General features: G+C 42.6%; 1 long non-coding RNA gene across 1 annotated transcript in view; it reads left to right on the top strand.

Annotated features, from left to right (window-relative positions):
* Positions 1-16,795, top strand: part of LOC138772247 (uncharacterized) — a 334,081-nt gene that overhangs the window by 212,058 nt on the left and 105,228 nt on the right. The gene's annotated exons all lie outside the window — the stretch shown is intronic.

The raw sequence follows: 16,795 nt of genomic DNA, 5'->3' as shown, positions 1-16,795 counted from the left end.
CTTCTGAGACGGATGATCTAAACAAGTCCCTATCTGCAACTTTGTAATGACGGGAGGATTAATCACAGTGAGTTTATCACCAACCTCAGATTAACCCTCCCAGCATTACAAAGAAAATAAAAAGTTGCAGATAGGGACTTGTTTACATCAGCCGTCTTAGAAGGGATGGGCGAGGAGGAGGAGACAGAAAGAAAAGCTCACACACAGTTTTTTTGTGTCTTCAGCAGAAAGAAGCAGCTCCGAATTGAGAAAAGGAGACTGAATAGATAATAACAAGTATAAAAGGAATTGTTAGTCCTACCATGGGCAGCAACATATCATAAGTTATGTTTGAGTGGAATACCCCTTTAATATTTTTGTAAATACTTTCATTAGCCAAACTTGCCTCCTTCTGCTGTTATGCTGCTCTTTCCCTTCTATTGTTGACAGCTTGTTACTGTCAGGTTACTGACAGTAACAAGGTTACTGACCATAGCTCTGCTCTAAAAGCAGTGGTCTGGCTGATAGATAGATTATATTAGCTGTGATGGGAATATTTATATAATATATAAATATTTCACAGCACTGCACATAGCTTGTCATCACCCAGACTGATCCCTATCCCCATTAGAGCCCCACAAACCGAGAGAACATACAGACATGAAGATGTTTTTCTTGGAGGGATTTAATCCCAGGACCCCAGTAATGCAAGGTAACAGTGCTAACCACTGAGCCACCATGCTTTATTAGATTGTGTGAGCATAGTGGCTCAGTGGTTACCTTGCAGTACTGGGTTCCTGGGATTAAATCCCTCCAAGAAAAACATCTGCATGTCTGTATGTTCTCTATGTTTGTGGGGCTTTCCTTCGATAAGTGAATTAAGATTGTGAGCTCTAATGTGTATAGGGATCAGTCTGGGTGATGACAAGATTATTGAGAGGACAAGTCAGGGATCACCCCAACCCACGCTGTGAACATATTAACACAGTGCAGGACAGTATCCTAAAGTAGAGGAACTGATCCGGATAGAGCAAAGCAGCCAAGAGCCTACGTATACTCTATCTCGCGAAGCAGGTGACACCTTATTGATTATATATCTTGTTTGTTCAAAGAGAACCTCAAAGTGGACCTGCACATGTCCTGTATAGAGTCTCCAGAACTAGTCCAAGCCCAAGAAACCCTAGTCTGACCCCATATTCCAGCTGTACCTATAGGTACTTGGCACATTCTTATAGTAGGCTATGTGGATTTTTATGACCAGTCCATCCATCATGTAAACCATTTTATTGCACTCTATATCCCAGAGCAATCAACAATTAATATTGTAATGCCTTTGGTTTTGGTTGCATAGTTAGACTTGTATGTACTAAGGGTCTCCTGGCAGAAGATTTCTTGGAGATTTAAGGAGAGAACCCCCCTTTTGTAAGCCAGAGCAGATGTATTAGCTTCTCTCAGGAATTTTTTTGTGACTTCAGTATTAACAGCCTGTCCTTCAGAGAGTTTATCAATATAAGATTGTGGGGTCGACTCCCAGCCCCCCCACAATCGGCTGACGGCAGGGGTTGGAATATGCAGGAAAGTATTGTCCAGGTAGCTGCAAACTGCAGTTGTATGGACTCCAGTCTAAAGGCTTTTGTAAAGTAAGTGTGTTCACTAGAGATGAGCGAACCTCGAGCATGCTCGTCCAAACCCAAGCACTCTGCATTAGATTACCTGAGGCTGAAGAAGTTGGATGCTGCCCCAGGGAGTCCTGGAAAACATGGATGCAGCCTATGGCCTATGGCTTAGGACTATATCCATGTATTCCAGGCAGCCCTAGGGCCCCATCCAACTTCTTCAGCCACCGGTAATTAAATGCCAAGCGTTTGGGTTCACCAATTCCAAACATAGTATGTGGAGAAGGCTCAGGACATGACAGTAGGAAAAACATGTCATATAGCGTTACAACTTAAAGTGAAGCTCTAGGAAATACATTTCTGTAAAATAATGAAAAATTATGAGAATTTGTATATTTTATTATATGTGAAGAAGCAACTTAAAGGGATACTCCGGATTTTTTGTTTATTTTTTAAATCAACTGGTGTCAGTAACTTATACAGATTTGTAAACTAGTTCTATTTAAAAAAAATTGGTCTTTCGATACGTATCAGCTGCTGTATGTCCTGCAGGAAGTGGTGTATTATTTTTCAGTCTGACACAGTGCTCTCTGCTGCCACCTCTGTCCATGTCAGGAATTGTCCAGAGCAGGAGCAAATCCCCATAGAAAACCTCTCCTCCTCTGGACAGTTCCTTACATGGACAGAGGTGGCAGCAGAGAGCACTGTGTCAGACTGGAAAGAATACACCACTTCCTGCAGGACATACAGCAGCTGATAAGTATGGGAAGTCTTGAGATTTTTAAATAGAAGTAAATTACAAATCTATATAACTTTCTGGAGTACCCCTTTAAATAATGTTCTATTTCAATCTTATGTGCTTCCCAAATTAAAAACTAATCTCTGACTAGTAGCCTTCTTCCCCCTGTATATTGCAGAGATAGGGGTGCTGATTCTATACATCAGTTTCCTCTACCTGCTATTCTGTTCTATAGTGAGGGACACCATTGAAGACTAAAGACTGGGAGATGTTACCTACCGATGTCCTTGCAGCCCTTGTTTAAACACCATACATTAACTAACCATGTTGCAGGTCTTCTCCTGCGCTCCTTCTCCCTTCCGGTCCCATGTGCAGCAGCAGCTTCGGCAACTGGCCGCGGCAGTCCTGGCCAGTGATTGGCTGAGCGGTCTGTCAGCTAAGACAGGCCGCACCGAAGCTGCTGCTGCACATGGGACCGGAAGGGAGAAGGAGCGCAGGAGAAGCCCTGTAACATGTGTAGGTAATGTATGGTGCTTGTGAGATCGTCGGTTGTCTGCCGCGCATCGCTATTCCACGCATCAAACCGCGGGCGGTGCCCAATGATTTTAGGTTTGAACCTAAATAAACGATCAGCTGATGACACAATCATCGGCTGATTGTTGTCTCTATTCCACGGAGCGATTATTGGCCGATTCACCCGATTATCGCTCTGTGGAATAGGCCTCTTAGCCTATGCAGACTCTATTTAGCGAGCACAAGTGACTCTTATCAGCCATATCCAATAAAGCACAGTCTGCATTTTTATGGCTGAGCTGAATACATTATTTTAATATGAAAGCTTCCCTATACATCGCGCCACAATTATGGAAATCTGCATCCATTTCGGGGCAGGAGGGTTCATATTCAGCAGCAAAAATATTGTGTGAGTGAGAAACAATGAAGCATCTCTCGGAGTCCTGGTAATAAATGCTGCATGGTGTGGGATAAGGGGAAGAAGAAGGAGCCGTAATAACAGCCATACTTGTCCTGCACCCAGAGACAATAAAATACTAGACGGAAATCGATAGGCCGCAGATTGTGAAGGTGCCCCGTCAGAGAACACTGAGGAAATGGAGACTTCACCTCACCGGGGGAAGGCGAGCGTCTCCGGACGTTGAGATAAAACATAGTGGAGCCTGATACTTGGTATTCACAAAAATGGAAAACGATGGAGAAGCTGAAGGCAAAGGGGGAGATTTATCAAACATGGTGTAAAGTAGAATTGGCTCAGTTGCCCCTAGCAACCAATCAGATTCCACTTTCCATTCCCTTACAGATTTTTTGAAAAATGAAAGGTGGAATCTGATTGGTTGCTAGGGCCAACTGAGCCAGTTCCACTTTACACCATGTTTGATAAATCTCCCCCATAATGTATGTTAAGGACTTCGCGTGTGGACCCGCTGTGCTACTTTGGCTTTAGGCCACACCAGGAATCGGAGTCTAAGTGCCCTCTAGGTCTTAACGCTTTATCCTCCTCCAGTATTGGGAAGCTGGACTTCTACTGCTAGAGGGGACCAGGACGCTCCCTAAATGTGGTCCCGGTGTGAGCAGCGGCTGGTCCCAAGAACCAGACAGAGACTTTGTGAGGAGAGGGGAACAGGCTTAGTATATGTGGTCAGCAAACCGGGTTGTCAACAGGAGAGTCAGCAGAGTACCCTATTGTATCAAATAAGGGTATCGTAGTAAGAAAGAAGAAGGGTCTTAAGAGGCATAATCATAAGCATAATCTGAAGAAGAGGGTCAAGTCAAAATTCAGCAAAAAAACACCTTCACTTGGAATGCAACAATTTAACAATGCTCAGGCAGAGCAGGTGGAGCCACAAGGTGCCTCTATAAATCTAGAGCAGTTGGCTGCATGCACACCCTAGTGGCCAGAGGTAACAGACACAAGACACAAGCACCCCCAGGATGAGCATGGAGCACAGCATGACAGCGTTACCTGACGTGCTTCATTCCCCTTGATCATTGTTGTGTGGCCTTGAGGAATGTCACTGAGTCGCTAATGGATAATGTTGTACTACCTCTATACCCCCTACTATAATACCCCCACTGCTTATGATATAGATGACATAAATAACTTTTTGATAACAGTTTTTATATCGTTTAAAAATATATAATTATAAAATAACCGACCATTGAAAGGGGGAAAAAAATAGTATTTCTATCTTGGTACAGATCAATGCAGTACATGATTTGCTTTGCTCCCACAATAGAACTCATCCCCAGTCATACACTAAGCATGCCCGATGAATTTTCTGCCTGGGAAATATATTCCGCCGATAATGACTGCGTCTGTCGCTGTAAATCAAAGAGATAAAATATAGGCACCACATATAATTATAAGGATTTGCAACCCCCGCTGTCAATAAACAATCAGGAATAACGAAAAAGAGAAAAGATATATAGCATCAGCGGCCCCTTCAATATAGCAAGCATTGTGTGATAGTCAAGGCAATAAAGGCAATAAAAAATAATTAGAGTGGTGCAAAAACACAATCCCGCCACCTGGTAGGGTCCAAGAAAAGACTATATATAGAAGCGTAGTACCATAGCGCCATATAATAAACAGGAACACGAAGCACACATAGTATATAAGGGTAAGTAATGCTCACATACAGTGTTCCTGTTAATCTATTAATCATATGAACCAAAGCTGCTATAGTGGGAATAGCTGGGGAAAAAAATTGAGCCGTGAAGGAATATTATTCCCTATGATGGGGCCATTGGCATCTCCTCATGAGGGTTTTCGCCTTCCTCTGGATCAACACAGTAGGGTTATAGGTTGAACTTGTTAAAAAGTCCTCTACCCATGAAGTACAGCCAAGACTACGCATTTGGCCATGAGTCGGTGTGCATGTTTCCTACCAGTCTTAGGGGCCTATTCCACAGAGCGATAATCGTCGGAATCGGCCCGATTCGGCCGATTATCGCTCGGTGGAATAGAAAGACGATCAGCCGATGATCGTGTCATCGGCTGATCGTTTATTTAGGCCCAAACCTAAAATCATCGGTCACCCACCGCGCATCGCTTTGTGGAATAGCTGTGCGCGGCGGGCGCCCGACGATTTGAGAAGCAGCATACATTACCTAGCAGGGCTTCTCCTCCGCTCCGTCTTCCTCCCCGGGTCCCGTGGGGCAGCATCAGCTTCAATGCGGCCTGACTAAGCTTTCAGACCGCTCAGCCAATCACTGGCCGCGGCGGTCCTGGCCAGTGATTGGCTGAGCGGTCTGACAGCTCAGTCAGGCCGCACCGAAGCTGATGCTGCGCCACGGGACCCGGGGAGGAGAAGCCCTGCTAGGTAATGTATGCTGCAAGGGCTGCAAGGATATCGGTAACGATGTCCCTGCAGCCCTCGCTAACGATTGTTAGGCACTGGAATAGGCCCAGTAAACGAGCGCCGATCTAGCAGATCAGCGCTCATTTACATCGTTCATCGGGCCCTGCTCGGCCCGTGAAATAGGCTCCCCTTTTCCAGCACTTGCTGTGTAGTGATTGACAGGTTCCACCACACCCGTCTGGTTTCTTCTACTATCCCTAGTGCCGGACTGCAGATGGTTTAGACCGAGTAGTGATGGACAGTTGCCTTCTCCACTTATCTCCCTTCCCTACCAGTCTGTGTTCTGTGTGGTTTGGATGTCAGAGGGCTGGTCCTATCACTTCCTGGACAGGGACTCTGGCATCTCATAAGAAGTCCACTTGTGCTCTGGGAACTTGCTTGTAATTGTCTCTTGTAGATTATTGGTTTGGATTGCTTGGAATTCTGATCTCTCTGTCTCTCCTTCTGACCTCCGTGTTTGCCGGCTGTTCTTGTACCATTCTGCTATCTCCAGACCTGTATCTGCCTGAATATTCTTTATTGTGTTTGTCTGCCTTTTCTCTTTCTGTGTTTCACTTACCCAGCATAGAGACTGTCGCCCAGTGGTCGTCAATCACCTAGTGCCAGGCCGGCAAGTAGGCAGGGACAGTCTTGGAGGGGGCCTAGTCCTAGGGGCCCACACTGTCTGTCTGTCCCTGTCTTCCATACAGATACCCAGGTTCCCTTACACTATGTAACTATATGAATGCCACAGCATCAGAGCACATATGTTACTGGCTAGTGTACAGTATAGTAGGTTAGCTTAGTGGAATAAAGACTGGACTCATCGGACTGGCCAAATAAAACTCACTCCTAGGGAAAAATCTCCATTCCATTTTTGGCCGTGATCTGTGTAAGCCATAACAATGGGGGTTCTTCGTGAGTGTGAAATAGTTCTTTCATTTTGTATATTTTATTTCCATCACCAGTAGACAAAAAATACATAAAAGAGTAAGAATTCTTCAAGGGCTCAAGGTAATACAGTACCCGGAAAGATTATAAAAAATGAGTATACAAAAATGCTCTGGACTGTATAAGGGCCTGGATGGCATTTTGAAGTGTTAAAATATTAGAGGTTTTAGTTCCTAGAGTATGGAGAAGGGTGAGGGGTTCAGGGATTATGTTTCCTTGGCAGATATGGTGAAAGGAATTAAGGAATTGGTTTCTACCTAATGGAGATTTTTCTCTTTTTTGCCTTCTTCTGGATCAACACTGCAGAATAATAGGCTTAGCTAGATTTATATATTTCTTTTATGTTTTTTTTAGCCTGATATACAGTATGTGCATACATATATGACTAATTCTAAAAACCCCTTCAGGAGATATAATCCTAATTTTAGAAAGAGAAAAAAAACCATACAAAAATGTGTAAAAGTTTCAGTCTGAATGTGTTAGGGGATGAAGTGAAATGGTTTCAGTTACCCAAAAGTACTAAAAACAATGAAATTGCTGTGAGCTTAGGAGGAATTAAAATGTGTTATTAAATTAAATTAAGCACATCGGGACAACGCGAAGTGCGGCCCAGACCGGGGTAAGGCTTGACCCACCCAGGTTAACTGTACCCAACAAACCAGACCTGAGCAATCAAGGACAGTGCCCATTACAGTGCCCATCACAGAGCTCATTATAGTGTCCATTACAGGACCCATTATAGTGCCCATTACAGTGCCCATCACAGAGCTCATTATAGTGCCCATTACAGTGCTCATTACACTGCTCATTATAGTGCCCATCACAGAGTTGTTATAGTGACCATTACAGGACCCATTATAGTGCCCATTACACTGCTCATTATAGTGCCCATCACAGAGCCCATTACAGTGCCCATCAAGAGCTCATTATAGTGTCCATTACAGTTCCCATTATAGTACCCATTACAGTGCCCATCACAGAGTTCATTATAGTGTCCATTACAGTACCCATTAGAGTGCCCATTACAGTGCCGATTACAGAACTCATTACACTGCCAGTTACAGAGCTCATTTCAGTACCTATTATAGTGTCCATTACAGAGCTCATTATAGTGCCCATTACAGTGCTCATTACACTGCTCATTATAGTGCCCATCACAGAGTTGTTATAGTGACCATTACAGTACCCATTACAGTGCCCATTACACTGCTCATTACACTGCTCGTTACACTGCTCATTACAGTGCCCATCACAGAGCCCATTATAGTGCCCATCAAGAGCCCATTACAGTGCCCATTACAGTGCCTATTACAGTGCCCATTACAGAGCTAATTACACTGCCCATTACAGAGCTCATTTCAGTACCTATTATAGTGTCCATTACAGAGCTCATTATAGTTACCTTTACAGTGCTCTTTACAGCCACCATTACACTACATATTACAGAGCCCATTAGAGAGCGCATTACAGTGCCCATTACAGTGCCCATTACAGAGCTCATTATAGTTACCTTTACAGTGCTCTTTACAGCCACCATTACACTACATATTAGAGAGCCCATTAGAGAGCTCATTATAGTGACCATTACAGTGCCCATTACAGTGCCCATTACAGTGCCCATTACAGAGCTCATTATAGTTCCCTTTACAGTGATCTTAACAGTGGCCATTACATTGCCTATTATAATGCTCATTACAGTGCCTATTACAGGGCTCATTACAGGGCCCATTACAGTGCTCATTACAGTGCCCATTAGAGAGCCCAATTAGAGAGCTCATTACAGTGCATATTACAGAAAGCATTACAGTGCCCATTAGAGAGCTCATTACAGTGCATATTACACTGCTCACTAGAGAGCCCATTACAGTGCCCATTACAGTACTCATTACAGGGCCCATTATAGTGTTCATTACAGTGCCCATTACAGTACTCATTACAGTGCCCATTAGAGAGCCCATTACAGTGCCCATTACAGTGCCCATTACAGGGCCCATTACAGTGTTCATTACAGTGCCCATTAGAGAGCCCATTACAGTACCCATTAGAGTGCTCATTACAGTGCATATTACACTGCTCACTAGAGAGCCCATTACAGTGCCCATTACAGGGCCCATTACAGTGCCCATTACAGTACTCATTACAGTGCCCATTACAGTGCCCATTACAGTGCCTATTAGAAAGCCCATTACAGTGCCCATTAGAGAGCCCATTACAGTGCTTATTAGAGAGCCCATTACAGTGCCAATTACAGTGCCCATTACAGTGCCCATTACATAGCCCATTAGAGTGCCCATTACAGTGCCCATTCAATAAAGGTAATATGTAATGTGCTTTAGTTTGTTTTATTTATAAGAAAACTTATAGAAGAGGTGAATATGTTACTCTACAAAGAAGCATATATGGTGTGGGGAAGGTCATGCCATGCAAGTGCTCAGGGTACAGGATGGCACTAAGGTAAAGCACCCCAGAACAATAATAACCATTAGAAGGTTAAAGGAGGTTTTCGTTTTTTCTTTCTTCTCTTGCTCTTCCTATAACAGGAAACGTGTGGGTTTTCTTTACAAGAACAATTAATGGGGTTTGAGTTTAAGCTTTCTGTGTGCTACAAAGTAGGAAACCGCACTGACACAATCAGACATTTGCACGCATTTTATTAGCCAAATTAACCCTTTTTTAGCCTTATAGGTGATTAGTAATTATATTATACACATTAAGGATCTTCTTCACATGAGCGTAAAACTTTATTGTAATAATGAATGAGACATGAAATTAAAAAAATCTTTCTATTGGGCAGAACCTATTGTAACTTTTTATTTTTTATTTTTGCTTGCTTTATTTAGGTTTGAGCTAGACGTGTAGAGAAGGTTGGATCAGGGCAGCCGTGTGATTTTTCCTTGTGTCCGGGTTCCTTCTCTGCAGTGTATGAATATATTCACACTAAGTAACACAAAAGCAAAACACGACAGTAAAATAGGTATAAAATGCGGCAGTAATTTCAATCTAATATTAGGCTAGACTAGAAAAATGTCCTTCTGTAGCACATTGTAAAAATAAAAATAAAAAAACATATTTTTACAGTGTCTGCAAAGAAAGCTGTTTTTATTTTTATTTTTTACTTAGACTTAATATAGCTTATTATTAGATTGAAATTACGGCCGCATTTTATACCTATTTTACCGTCGTATTTTGTTTTTATTTTATTGTGTGTGAACATAGCCTTAAGCTTCAGGCAATTAAAATTTGCCTACACTACAATTGTGCTAGTAACATCCGTGCCTGTTCGGGCTTTAGCGCCATCCTGCTTCCTCAAAGAACGGCAGAGGATGCGGTTTACCAGGATTTTGCACATTTATTATACTTAGTCTTGCACTAGTCTGAATACTGCTTTATTCCATTCTGTGCTGTATTAAGTGGATTCTACCACACCCATCTGTTTTTCCTGCTGACTTTGTTCTGGCATGCAAATGGTTAAGTCAGTTATGATTGACAGCTCCTTCACCACTCCTATTCCTTCCTTACCAGTCTGTTATCTGTGTGGTCTGGATGTCAGAGGACCAGTCCAATCCCACCCTGGACCTCACTGAAGAGTCTCGAAACACAGGACAAGGACACAGGACATCCCTCCAGGAAGGACCCAGCCAAGGGGCAGCTCCTGTAGGAAAACCACTAAAACCACCATATTAAGTGGCCCTATAAGTCATTGTAATGACAAGGGAAAAACCAAGGCCAGGTACCCATCCACAGACAGCTGTTTCGGGGGGTTGCCCCTCATCAGTGTTGCTGGGTCCTTCCTGGAGGGATATCTGGCTAGTCCTGTGTTTCGGGACCCTTCAGTGAGGCTCCACAGGGCTCTTCTTTTGCATATCAATAACAAAAAGGCCCTTTGTTCAAACACAACATTAAAACCCAAAGATTAAGTCAAATACATATTTTGGTCCAAAGTACGTTTCAAGCCATAGCTTTCTCTAGAGCCGAAAGAACGCAGCCAGTCAGTTGGCAAAAGGGAAAAAAATATAGCTCAAAAAAAGAATAATAGAAATAAAATAAGCCTCAAAATGAGGTTCAAAAAGGCTAAACAAAAACAGTCTCAAAAAGTTGTGTGAACATGGTCTAATTAAACGAAAAAGTGCAAAATTACTAGAATAGCGTCATGGGGAAAGGCATAAGACATAAATGCATAAATAACGGCCAATAAAAACGGCTGTCTTTTTGACGGTATATAAATATCGGCCGTTATGTTTAAAATAAAAGCTGTTATTTGCCGTTGTGTGAACAGGTGAAAAAAACAAAGTGGTTTTTCACTTTAAAAATTGTGTGTGTGTGTGAACATAGCCAAATAGCGGGATGATTTATACCTATTCAGTAGCCATGGACTAGTGAAGCAGTTACAGGTCACTTGCCTGATGCTATACATTTATTTAAATGTCTTCACATTTTGAAAAAAAAAAAAAAAACAAAAAAACATTTAAATATTTTTTCAACTTCTGAGAAACATTATAAGATCATTTCCGATAGGAGTTTCACACAAGGTTTCATAAGTGAAGGTTTTGAGGTTATTATAAATAGGTTAGTCTCTAAGTGACTTAGCAAACTGAACATATTACCATAGGTTATGCAAGGAATTCAGTAAAAAAAATATAATACATTATGCACTCTGTAAAAAGTATCTCATGTATGGGAGAGCGGAGGAGTCTAAACAGTTAAAAAGTATACTATAATATAAAAAAAATAATTAAAAAATTTAAATAAAAAAAATTAAAACTCCCTGGTGATCAGCTCACATTTCTTTTTAGCTATTTTATGCTATGATAAATCTGACAAACCTCACTCTACTAATTGTTATTTTACTGTTGTAGGACACGACCATACAACGTCTCTTTTTGGCCATTTTATGCCCCGGTAACGTTGTCGTTATTTCAAAACAATGGCCGTTCTTTGTGGAATAGCACAAACAATAGTTCTATTGTTCTGATAGAACGACAAGGCCAATAAAAGACCTTGTGGTCGTGGCCTAAAAGCACAGCTACTTTCTTGCAAAAACAGCACCACCCCTCTCATCAGGTTGTGTGCAGTATTACAACTCAGCTCTATTCACTTTAATAGAACTGAGCTGTAATACCGCTCGCAAACTGAGGACGGGTGGTGCTGTTTTTGGAAGAAAACAACTATGTTTTTCTAATTCTAAATAATAATACCTTTAACCCTTTCCCAACCCATGACGTACACTTACAGCACAGGTCGGGTGAGGGAATATGATGCAGGATACCACCCAGATGCTGGTCCTTTAACTGCTTAGATGCCACAATTAGTAGGGGTTGCAGCATCTAAAGAGTTTGTATCTGACTTTGGTGGTCCAGGTGAACCCCTATGATCACAGAGTGCTGATCTCTACTAGGCCTCAGCGCCTGCCATGCCTGATCTCCTGGTATAGTCCGCCTGCTGCTGCACACTGTACCAGCATAGCACTTATCTAGCACTTATTAATGTAATGCAGATGATTACTTATAATAGCTTCTGAGTGGGGCTTAAAAAGGTAAGTAAAAAAAAAAAAACATTTAAAGATTTAAAAAAAGAATAAAAAATAAACATATATGGTATTGCCGTATTGTTCCGAACAAATAAATTATCACATTCTGTATCCTACAAGGTCAAAATACGCCAGAGAATACCAAAACTATCACATCGGAGACATTTTTTTTTTATGTTTTTGCAAATGTAACACTGACAAAAACGTGGAGTATACATGGTCAGCAAGCTGGCAGCACAGAACCAGGCAGGAAACGGGTATTGTAGTCAGACTGGCAAAGGGGCGGGGCAGATGGCTTCAGAGGCAGGTCAGGCCAATCAGCAACGGGAAAGGCAAACAATACATACAGAGGTCAGGCAGAAAGCTTAGTGGTCAGCAGAATAGCAGAACCACACTTTCACTTAGAATACACAAATGCAACAATGCTCAGGCAGGAAGGAGTAGGTGGAGCTAATTTAAGCAGGTGCAGGTGGCTCTGGAATAGCAGAAGGCAGTAGCACATGGTGACAAGCTGCCTCTATAAATCCAGAATAGTTGGCCACTTGCGCACCCTAGTGGTCAGAAGTGACATTGCAGTAGAAGGAGGAAGAAGAGACGCGAGCAGCCTCAGGACGAGCACGGAACACAACAGAGAAGTGAAAAGGACGGCGCCGCCCCTGGTGAATCTCGTCCAGCAGCGTTACAATATTATGTGGTAAAAAAAAAAATAAAAAAAAATATGATTTAGTGGAAAAGTAAAAAATGTTATGAGTCCCAGAAGGTGAGGAGGAAGAATAGGAATTGGGAAGAAGGGGTTAATGTATACTCTGTTCTCAATACTATATTTCCTACAGAACGCAGCACTGGAGCTTTATGGTGGGAGGGTATGGAGTGTAGCAGACCTGGTAGACAATAGAAGGCAAGAAACTAGGGCATAGTATACAATAACCACTCGACTATATATGTTTAATGCCACATATACATAACAATAGGTTCACCATTAGGTCCCCTTTAACCACCACTATAGACTTAGTACAAATATATCGGACACAGACCTCCTCGCTTTCTGTCCTCCTCTGTATTATCTTCATTGTTATATGGATTTGAATTGTTCCCAGATAACAGTAAAAATCAGGGTTGAGGAGGGAACAGAAATGTAATTATGTTGGTCTCATTTTCCATTTTTACTGATGGAAAGAAGGATTTCTGAGTCTGCAGAAACAATTCAATATACTCAGAAAAAAAATGTCAAAAAAATAAATTAAACAGTAGATGAGAAAAATACTCAGAAAATTAAAGTGGATGGAATGTGTGTAGCACTAGCTCCCCCTGCAGGTCGTACGTGGAACAACATGTCAATCAACATTCATTCAGACTGGAGAGTCGCATTACTATCTATCGACTATACAGAATATGTTTGTGCTTCAATATTCTGGACGTAACGTGTTCTCCTACAATTATCCACAATTATCCTATAGGATAATATGATTGGATTACTTTATCACTGGGAAATACATTGCTGGTTGTTTAAATCATGTAAGTTGCTATAAGGGAAGGTATAATAATGAATCAGTTCTAAAGGTATACTGTTACCTTCCTCAATCAGCATGGTAAGTGACCTATCCCCAGACAAGGTTACAGCCCTGCTACACATCCTATATGTCTAACAGGGGGAGCAGACATTGTATACTGGTCTAAGCCCCCGACCTCAATGGGCGGCAATAGGATATTTACAATGTTGAACACTCATGTGTCATTGTAGATAACAAAATATATTATGTGTCAGTGCAACTGGTGCCAGTAACTTCTATTTAAAAAAAAATCTCAACTCGTCCAGTACTTATCAGCTGCTGTATGTCCTGCAGGAAGTGGTGTATTCTCTCCAGTCTGACACAGTGCTTTCTGCTGCCATCTCTGTCCATGTCAGGAACTGTCCAGAGCAGCAAATCCTCATAAAACAACCTCTCCTGCTCTTCACACTGTAAAGAATACACCACTTCCTGCAGGACATACAGCAGCCGATAAATGCTGGAAGACTTGGGCGTAAATTACAAATTTCTGGCACTAGTTGATTTGAAAGAATTTTTTTTTGTGAACTATCCCTTTAAATGAAGTGATTTTAGAGCATAAAGAAGACAAAGGCAAGTTTTATAAAGGTATATATGGATTGTGCAGCATCTAAGCTTGTAGAGGGGGCGGAATACCAACATAGTGTAAAGGGGGGTGCAATAGCACTTTAAAGGATCTGCTGCTAATGTCTTGGTGCAAGATACTGAGAGGACACCTTCAGAGACCTTAATGGGTCACAGGTTTCCTGGAGACACAATGTAAGTGTTATGTCCACGCCTGTTCAGACCTTAGTGTGGTCGGAAGTATTTCTGTAAAGTACGTCTGTCCATAAAGTATGGCTGAAGCTTCTGTAGTGACGGACAGTTGCCTTTGCCACTTATCTCCCTTCCCTGCCATACTCTCTTGTAGCTTGAGCTTGCGTTTTATACTGGATTGGATGGCTTGGTGTTCTGACCTCCATAATTGCTGGCTGTATCTGTACCATTCTGCTATCTCCGGTTTGACCCCTATCTGCCTGACTAGTCTTTATTATGTCTGTCTGTCTTGTCTCATTTTATGTTTCATTTACCTCATGAAGGGAACCTCGGCCAGTTGGTAGGCACCATTCCCTCTAAGAGATTGATTACGTACATAGATATACATGCTGGGGTTTTGGCATTTTTTGCTTTGATTGGTATTTTTCACTGTAGCTTTTTTTTTTGCCCTGATCGTGTGATTACATTAAAAGTTACACATATAAATACCACCTACATTAACTATATGCAAAGATTATTGCTATACGAATATATTGGCAAATACTGACAGTAAACTTGTCCGGAATTGTCTATTCCTTTAGCTTGTACAATCTGACATGTCTTGTTACTATGACAACAGCGCACACAAAGGAAATAGGAATATGGGGGGGGGCTGTATAGTATAGGGCACGAATATCATATTTATAGGTGCTTATTTAGGGTATGCTACACCCCAAATGTAGCCTGTGCAGCTATTACAGATAATCAGGTTTGGCTTCATCAGGTCCTTCAGGCCTCATCTGCCACACAATACACTGTGGAAGCACAAAATCCACCCATGTGTACACAAGATTATTCTGCCTCTTTTTGTGTGTACAAAATGTATTCTCTGTATTCTGCTTTTTGTGCGACACAATGCACCATGAGCAAATGGCGCCCTACAGAAATCACATAAGAGCAAGGCAATGAGGTAGCTACCATGGAGACAGGCCATGCCACTGCTATGGGGCCCGTGCGGCAAGGGGGCCCGGGTGCAGAGTGTGGCCTGCCTCCATGGTACTGGCTGCAAGCTACTAGCTGCCCCCCAGCAGCATTTAAGAGCGGGACGGCGTGGCTCGCACCGCCACTGGGGGAGCTGTTGCTGGGAGAGTCGCCTTGAGGAGCGCCAACGATATTCAAATCCAGCTGATCTCTTTTATGGCTGTCCCAAATCTAAATAGGCTGGAAGTCAGCTTCTTCTTTGTCTCTCTATTGGTGTTGTGTGGACTTTGAACGGCTCGGGTTCAGCAGCGTTCTCCAAAACCAAACGCTTCGCATATGACTCCCAGCAGCTGGGAGAACATGGATTTAGGCCTATGGACCATGTTTTCCAGGACTCCGTAGGGAGGCATCGAACGTTGCTGTTGTTGTACCCAAACCGTTCAGCAAGTCCACTCAACATTAATCTCTATGAGATTTCCAGCTCTTCAAGTGCCCTGGAGAAACAAGAGAGTCAGAAGGGACTTGACATAGGCGTCAGCGGGAGGGACTGTGGGTCAGCGACTACACTTCCCATCCTTTTTGAATAGAGGACGCTAAGTGGCGTCCTGCGGAGGCAATGATCAAAAGAATCAGGAGATGGGAGTTCCGATAGATTCGGTCATACATTCCTATTCACGCGCTGTAAGGGGCTTGTGGCTCATGTGTATATTATGTTTGGTTATGGTTGTTTCTTCGTTACAGGTGAGGTGCCATGGGAGTAGATTTTTGAACATTCTTTTGTTGCGTGACGAGCCGCCGTCAGGCAGCTGAGAATGGACAATGTAGACTTATCGGTGTGCGTTGGAACTGTTTGTCGGGCTTGCTGTGGGGTAGGGTACTGCCAGAATTAGAGTATTACCCCAGCATAGACAGGTACCTGGAATTTGTAGTCTGGCACGTTAGAGGCCATGATCTTGAAGTACGGACTCACGGGACATAATTAGGAGATATCAAACTTGATTTATTGAGGCTTTGGTGTCCTGGTGGTTTGGTCAGATGTGGTGGCCTGGCACATATGGAAAGCTGAATAAGGAGGTGGGAACGGTGGAGTGGGTGGTGCCGCACTAGAAATTGAAGGGGCATCGAAGGAGTTCTTGTTTTTGGATTGTTTATTTGTTTTAATAAACTTGGCCGCCATGGCCTTTTCCAACATGATAGAAGTGTTATTATTGGGGTAGGAGTATTTATTTACTGGTGAGGGAGAAACACATGGGTTTATAGATACAGGGAAGGCAAGTATCCTGCAGTCCTACCTGACCAAACTTACTGTGTCTATCCAGTGGGGTAGTGCTTTGGCCATTCAGAAGCTCACTGCATAATTCAGT

This window comes from Dendropsophus ebraccatus, chromosome 14 (genome assembly GCF_027789765.1).
Source record: "Dendropsophus ebraccatus isolate aDenEbr1 chromosome 14, aDenEbr1.pat, whole genome shotgun sequence".
NCBI lineage: Eukaryota > Metazoa > Chordata > Amphibia > Anura > Hylidae > Dendropsophus > Dendropsophus ebraccatus.
The sequence above is the reverse complement of the archived record's forward strand: the minus strand, read 5'-3'. Positions and strand labels throughout refer to the sequence as shown.